The 7,643-nt window shown below is 30.0% G+C and overlaps 1 long non-coding RNA gene across 3 annotated transcripts; it reads left to right on the plus strand.

Annotated features, from left to right (window-relative positions):
- The first annotated feature begins 2,732 nt into the window (after nt 1–2,732).
- Nucleotides 2,733–4,417, plus strand: LOC141710780 (uncharacterized). Of its 3 annotated transcripts, none has more exons than XR_012571059.1 (7): nt 2,733–2,959; nt 3,161–3,340; nt 3,427–3,531; nt 3,632–3,710; nt 3,793–3,897; nt 3,980–4,070; nt 4,189–4,417. It is a non-coding gene; the product is annotated as an uncharacterized LOC141710780 (long non-coding RNA). The 3 variants fall into 3 exon arrangements; XR_012571060.1 differs by having other exon boundaries at nt 2,775–2,861; XR_012571058.1 differs by having other exon boundaries at nt 2,735–3,340.
- Nucleotides 4,418–7,643: the final 3,226 nt, after the last annotated feature.

Raw genomic sequence — 7,643 nt, forward strand, 5'->3', positions numbered from 1 at the left:
TAGTTCTGCTTATTTTCTCTAAATATATTGCCATGCATTTGTATAACATAATTAGATTAAATTTACTGTGTTTTTCTAATCTTGGTTCACCAAGGATATTAATTTAATACATAAATTTGTTGGTTTATAAAATTTAAAGTGCAAGTGTGGCCTAAATTGATTATATCTTCCTTTTACTTTTTGTGATATGTGTTAGCATTACTTGTGACTTTTTATGTTGATCTTGATTAATACTGCTTTATTTCTGGTAGTAAAATGAGTTGCTCTGTTATTTAGAATCAGTTGCTCTTTCAACCGGAAACATATATAAAAATTTTAAATTCTTCTTCATCTCAGTAGTTAAGTATGAATACTAAGAACAAGACAAACTTTATAATTTTATCTTCAATCAGCTTTGGGACATTGAAACTTGTAGCTAAGAGTGATGTTGATGCATAACAAAAAGCCACCTTTTTATTTTTGAACTTCTTTAGCCTGGGTCATTCGGAATCCTGTCAAATGCATTTCATTTGGAATCCTTATTTTAAACTGCAACTTGATATATTATTTATTATATACTTATTAACTTTTACAACTAGGAAGCTAGCGTGCAACAAATAAATATTGTTTATTGTAGCTGCAGGCTCCATTGTAGCTGCAGGCTTCAGGCAAATTTACATTTTAAAATTTCTTATAACCTCAAACTTAAACAAATTATTTGCTTCCCGGGACTCTACAATGTGCAGCGAGTAATGTTTTAAAATTTTAAATTTTACCCAAACTTTGACTAACTATATGCTTCCCGGTATAAAATTTTCAATTTTACCCAAACTTTGACTAACTATATGCTTCCCGGTATAATTTTGATGCAATAATTTTCACAATATGAAAGTGGTTATATTTATACTGCAATGGCCACAGAGGCCACTAGGGCAACCATAAGAGCCTAGAAAAATGAAGTGAATAGTAAGTAAAGTTAAAGGAATGTCAAGTTTTTATAGGCTGTTGAGCGTGACAAAGTACATGCATAATTATGCAGTTTGCTCATCTTCAGCTTGCTGGTCAGATTCTACAGACCACTTGCTTATCCGTTGTTTAGCAAGCGATATCTGCCGATATATCAAAATTGTTAGTGCATACTTAACAGTCAACACCTGGAAATATTATAGGATAATAAAGGACAATCACATTACCTGTTTCTCCCAGTCGGTCTTGTAAGAAATTATCATTAGTACAATTGTTTGAGTGAGAACATAACCAAGCACTATTTCAACTGGAATTCCGATCAAGGAAATTTCTTATAACCTCAAACTTTAACAAACTTTAAAATTTCTTAAAATTTCAAAATCAAATTCATAGGAAGAACATAACATATTATTATTATTAATAAATAAAATAAGCAGTGATTACTATGTTAGTTATAATGTTACTGCCCCTTTTATTAATCACCTGAACTTAGCGCCCTTACATTATGTAGTTATAAAATTTTGTTCTTTTTTTGAAGATATACTATAAGTTTGACGCAATCTGGCAGCATGGATTTCTACCTCCTCTGTTTTGCATATTTATTTAAGTAGAGAATTAACATCCTGCAAGTTGAAAAATAGTGTAGAGTGGATAAAAATTAATTAGTAAATAGTTAGATGATGACTAATATATTATTTAGTCCTAGTTCATGTGCAAATAGGAAAATAAGAAAAAAAAATTAAAGTGTATTCTTAACAAATATGTAGATATATGGATTGGCATTGTTCATTTTAGGTGGAATTTGAGATAAAGATTAGTAAACTACTTATTGTTAGTTAAATTTAATGTTTATTTTTAGGTTAATATTACTGAAAGATATACCAAATATATTTTTTGAGTTACAATGTGTCTTTGGTAATATATATGTTTATTTCTTTGATTTGTAGTTTTTAGTTCCTTATTTTTGCAACTTGTCTTTACTGACTTGTCTATCATTTATGGTATAGAATTAAAAAATGGATCGTCGTACATGGATGTACAAAATATCACGGGCGACCCATGAGTATATTAGTGGCGTCAAGCACTTCATTGAATGTGCGGAGAAACATGCAAAAGGGGACATGATCATGTGTCCTTGTTACGATTGTTATAATTTAAAAAATTTTCCTAATATTGACACAGTGCGTGACCATTTATTCCGACGGGGTTTCATGAATGATTATACTAGGTAGATTTGGCATGGAGAGGGAATACACTCTAGAACAACGGAGACATATACAAGGAATGATGAAAGTTTGGAGATGGTAAGCCTGAAAATAAAGAAGATGACGTGGAAAATGATAGGGTCGAGGAGATGATCGAAGATCTTGAAGATTTTTTAAAGCACCAACCAAAAATTCTTGAGAGCTTGGTTGATGGTTCCAAAAAACTCCTGTATCCAGGGTGCAATGATCAGTTTACTAGGTTATCAACAACCTTGAAATTGTGCAAGCTTAAAGTGAAGAACGGGTGGAGTGACAAGAGTTTCACAGAAATGCTAAAACTTCTCGCTGACATACTCCCCCCGAATAATGAGCTTCCCATTTCCACCTATGAGGCGAAGAAGATATTGTGTCCCATGGGTATGAATGTAAAGAAGATTCATGCTTGTCCAAATGATTGTGTGTTGTTTCTCCATGAGTATAAACATCTACAAACTTGTCCAAAGTGCGGAGCATCTAGGTACAAGCGGGAAGGAAATTATTCTTCGAGTGTTGATAAAAAAAGGCCTCATGGTATTTTTCTCATTCCTTTACAATATATCATGTTTATGATGACTTTGTTTCATTAGGATCCAATATCAATGGATAAGGAAAAAGGCCATGACATTAGCCCAAAAAAAGTTGTTATGATGCCTAAGAAAGTTGAAAGTAAAGGTTCGGTAATTCCTGTCAAGAAAAGCCCTGATGATGACCAACTGAGCATTGTCGATCTTTACGTTTTTTGCTTAATAAGCTGCCTTCTAATAAAAAAGGTTTGGTCTTTAAGTATGAAGAAAATGGAGAAGATCCAATATACGTTGTACATGAAGATGTTGATCAGTTTTTGAAAATGAGCTGGTTAAACATACCCATTCTGGAATTTTTTTGAATTAAGACTAGTCTTTACTTCCTAATTTACCTTAGAATCATTATCCAATATACATATTGATTGTGATAAATAACATTGCATGTAGGTACATTGGGAAGCTTTGTAATGAATTGAATAATGATAAATTTGGATTCATGTTGCCATCCAAATTAGCAATACCATATATCTGTGATTATCAACGTATTCAGGATGCAGCCGAGTACATGGAAAAATCTTTGGTTGCGAATAAAGAGAAGCAGTTTATATTAGCACCTTATATCCAAGAGTGGGGACAAAACCAATTTTATGTTCAGTATTTTTATAAAAAATATAATCTAATTATGATATATATATATATGTCTATTGGTGTAGTGACCACTGGATGTTGCTCCTATTTTGTCTCCATGAAAGTGTTATCTATGTGTTTGATTCTTTGAAGAAGGAACGGAAAATACGGTTGACAACACCTGCACGAACGTAAGTTAAATTTCAATTTAAATTTTAAATAGTCTACAATATATATATATATCCTTGTTTCTAAGATTTTTGAATTATGTACTGACATACTATTACGCAGGGCATTTAAGTTGTATGTACCAGGAGGCGTAAAGAGGAATAACAGAAAAGAATTCCTTTGGATTCATACGGAGGTTGAGGTATAACTTGTTTAATTCATATTTTAATTTTATTGTTGTTATATTTATTTATATATAATCAAACTTAGTGTTTTATGTATAGTGTCCTTAACAAGAAGGAGGCACATAATATGGTTTTTTTGTTATGAAGTACATGCATGACATAATCATGCTTTGTCAAAAAGATCTTAACACGAACTGGAAAGTGGTAAGACAAAAATATTTGATATTATTTTACAAACATCTAAACTCAATATTTGTCTAAATATTTTATCATTTCCATTTGAAAGGGTCTTGGTTCAAGAAGATATACTAAGAAGAAAATCAATGAGATTCGAGAGCTTTGGGCAATTTTTTTTATTGTCGAATGTCTATAATCAGGTACGATAATAACTTTAGACAAATCTAGAAAAATGAGACATACAATCTTATATATGTTGCTAATTATGTACCAAAATATTACTAACTAATATTGTATATGTGTGACTATATTATGTAGGTGCTGGACTTTGCTGAGATTCTTGAGTGTTGGACCTCCCAACGTAAATGATGATTTGCTGGAATTTTCAACGTCAATATTGCTAATTCGATGATGCCAAATGAACATTAATATTTTTTGGGAACACATTGTCATTTATTACTTTATCAAAAATATTTTGATTGTATTTAAAATTCAATGTATCGTACTTTTTGTTCAATGTGTGTATGAAAAGATAGCTTGAGACCTACTTTAATTTCAATTTGATTCCTAGTTAATTTGATTATTCAGTTATATTTATGGGAATGCTGGTATTTGTAAAAAGCAGGTTCAGGATATCAATAAAAACGAAAAGAATATTTATTTTTTTTACATTACTTTAGGCGTCGGTTTTATTGATCAACCGACGCCTATAACATACACATATAGCGTCGGCTTTTTCAACGACCGACGCCTTTAACATAAACATATAGCGTTGGTAATTTTAACAACCGACGCCTTTAATATTAACTTTCAGCGTCGGTTTTTTGATAAACCGACGCATTTAATTACAACTTCCAGCGTCGGCACTTTATTGGACCGACGCAATTGTGCAAGGAAGAGCGTCGGTTAATGGCAATTTTGAGTCAGTCATCTAACCGACACTAAAAACTTTTAGTGTCGCCTAATTACCCGACGCAAAAAGAATATACCTTTAGCATCCCCTGCATATACCACGCTGAAAAATCGACGCTAAAGGCCTATTTTGACCGTGGCTAAAAGCCAGTTTTGTACTAGTGTATTAAAGTAAGATGGTACATGTAGACCTCACAATTTGTGTCATGTCGTGTACTTTCATTTTTCGTATACTTACATGCTAATCCATGAACGGAACAAAAATATTTGGTGTACTCAAATTCTTAAACGAAACATGAAACGAAATTTTCATATCAACATGAAATAAAACAAAAAATACACGAAAGCGCAACTACACGGAAACAAAACGAAATAGTACATGAAAATAAAGAAAATAAAGATTTAATGTTTTAGGCAAATATTTGCAGCAATAAACAACTCATTAGCATATTTGAAGGTCGGTGAAGGCAATTAGTTAAACAAGGGGCAAAAGATAATGATCATTGTACTATTAATTATTCAAATAGATCATTCCCTTTTACAGTTGTATTACCCTCAGGTATATGTGGATTATCGGAAAATCCTACCAGATACTAGATTTCAACACCAATGAATTTGTATTATATATATACACATCAACAATTGGTAATATGATCAATAGAATGAAGATTACCGGAATATTAGTATTCATTTCCTCAATTACAAGGAAGAACTCATGAAGAAAAAGTTTAAAATAGAGTGGTGGATTAAAAGAAAGAGGAGAGAGAGTTAAAGGTAAAGAAACCCTAAAGTAGAGATAGAAACAAATTTAAAAGATGAAGTGAAGAAACCCTAAAGTAGAGATAGAAACAAATTTAAAAGATGAGGTATCCATTTTGACAAGAACTAACGAGTGTGGTCCCATTGTCAAGTAGTAAAATTTTAAATTTTATTTTATTTTTTATATATATAATTTATTTATACTATATATATATATTCATTTAAACATATATACTCTATCTATTCGCCAATATTTGATGTTCCGGTTTTCTACACACTTATTAAGAAATCATAATGACAACCTAAAAAATACATGGGAATGATTGTAAGTGTATATTTTTTTTCTATATCTATTCTTATTGAAACTTACTTACTATTAATGAGATTATATAGAAACTTACACTAATAACTAGTTTTACGTGTTCATTATGTGTTCTCATATAAAACTAATTTTACCAACATTATTATACTTTTTTTCTTCAAAACTTCCCTCTACAATTTACCCAAATTATTTTTTAATTTTCAGAAATTCCCTCCACAAATTTAAGTTAAATTAAAATTAAAATTTTAAAAATCATTGTCCATTTTTCCTCCCTAACACTATTATAAATAACCACGTAGAAATATCACAAAAAACACTTGACATTTAAAAAGAGATATGTGTATGGTGGAAAAACCATAGATAGAAATATGGATTTGAATGTTCGTGCATATAAGACTATATTAAACTTCAATGATACAAGTGCTTTTTTCTTACTTAATGTTATATTTTTAATGTGTGTATCTGTTCTTTTTTATATAATTTGAATGATTTATTATAAATCATGGATACTAATAATACTCATTTTTAAAAAAATTGTAAAATTATATGTTTACATTTATATTTTTCTGTGTGCATGTACAGTTGTTACGAGCTCACGTGATTATAAAGGAAGATTTACTATAAATCAAATTGATTGGACTGAACTTTTTGGGAGTAAGTTTACTTTATTGATCTTGTTTTTTTTTTAATTTGAGATTCATTTTAATAATTTTTAAATTATAAATTTTGTTATTTGACTATGATTTTAAACTTTTATAGGTGAAACTTTCATATTCGAAGATAGTTCATCTGAATAATTTAATTATATTGACTTGAATGAACCTCCATTTGAAAGTAAGATTTAATTTTTAAAAAAATTATAATCCCGGTAGTGCTAAATTTATAGTGTAATATATTTTTTATAAATATATGAATGTTTTTAACTTTTGTAGGTGCAAATAGTTTGTCGGAAGAAGAAGATATTTTGTTCCACAATAATGAACATCATGAGAGTAAGTCTAAATAATTAATATTATTTTTGTTTATTCTTTTTTTTTATATCATCTCATAGATTTAATTTAAACATACTTGTTTTACCGGAGAAGAAAATTCAGAAATTCAAGGACAATCAAAAAAATATAAGATATTATCATATGAACAAAGACATGCAGTTTATCTTGAGTTGTAGAGAAGAAGTGAAGATGGAAAGTTAAAAAAAAATAAACAATCAGGGAAGTTGCATCACTTTTCTCATTACCAATGAGGATTGTTCAATGCATTTGGAAGCTCTCTAAGAAAAATAAGAAAGATGGAATCACAAATGTTTTTCATTCAAAAACAAAAAATTATGGTAGAAAACCTATAAATGTTGATTGGAATTAATTTAAAAATCTACCCCTTACACAGAGAAACACTCTATGAGATGTTGTAGCAGCTATAAAATTTAACACATCAGTGTTATCCAAGAATTTAAAACAGGATGTTATAAATCCAGTCAAGCCAGGTTTAACTGAAAAAAAACAAGAAAGTAAGGCTAAAGTTTTGTCTATCTATGCTCGACAAAAATAGTCTTCCTTGCGAGTCAAAGTTTATGAATATGTATAACATATTACATAATGATGAGAAGTGGTTTAATTTGACAAAAACTACAGTGGTATTTTATCTTTTAGAAAATGAGAAGGAGCCTAAACGTACTTATAAAAGCAAAATTTTATATCAAAGTTATGTTTTTGGCGGCTAAAGCTCGTACCCGACTTGATGTTGATGGTAATGTCACATTCTCAGGAAAGACTGGAATTTT

The sequence above is a fragment of the Apium graveolens genome, chromosome 3, assembly GCF_009905375.1.
Source record: "Apium graveolens cultivar Ventura chromosome 3, ASM990537v1, whole genome shotgun sequence".
NCBI classification, from domain to species: Eukaryota; Viridiplantae; Streptophyta; class Magnoliopsida; order Apiales; family Apiaceae; genus Apium; species Apium graveolens.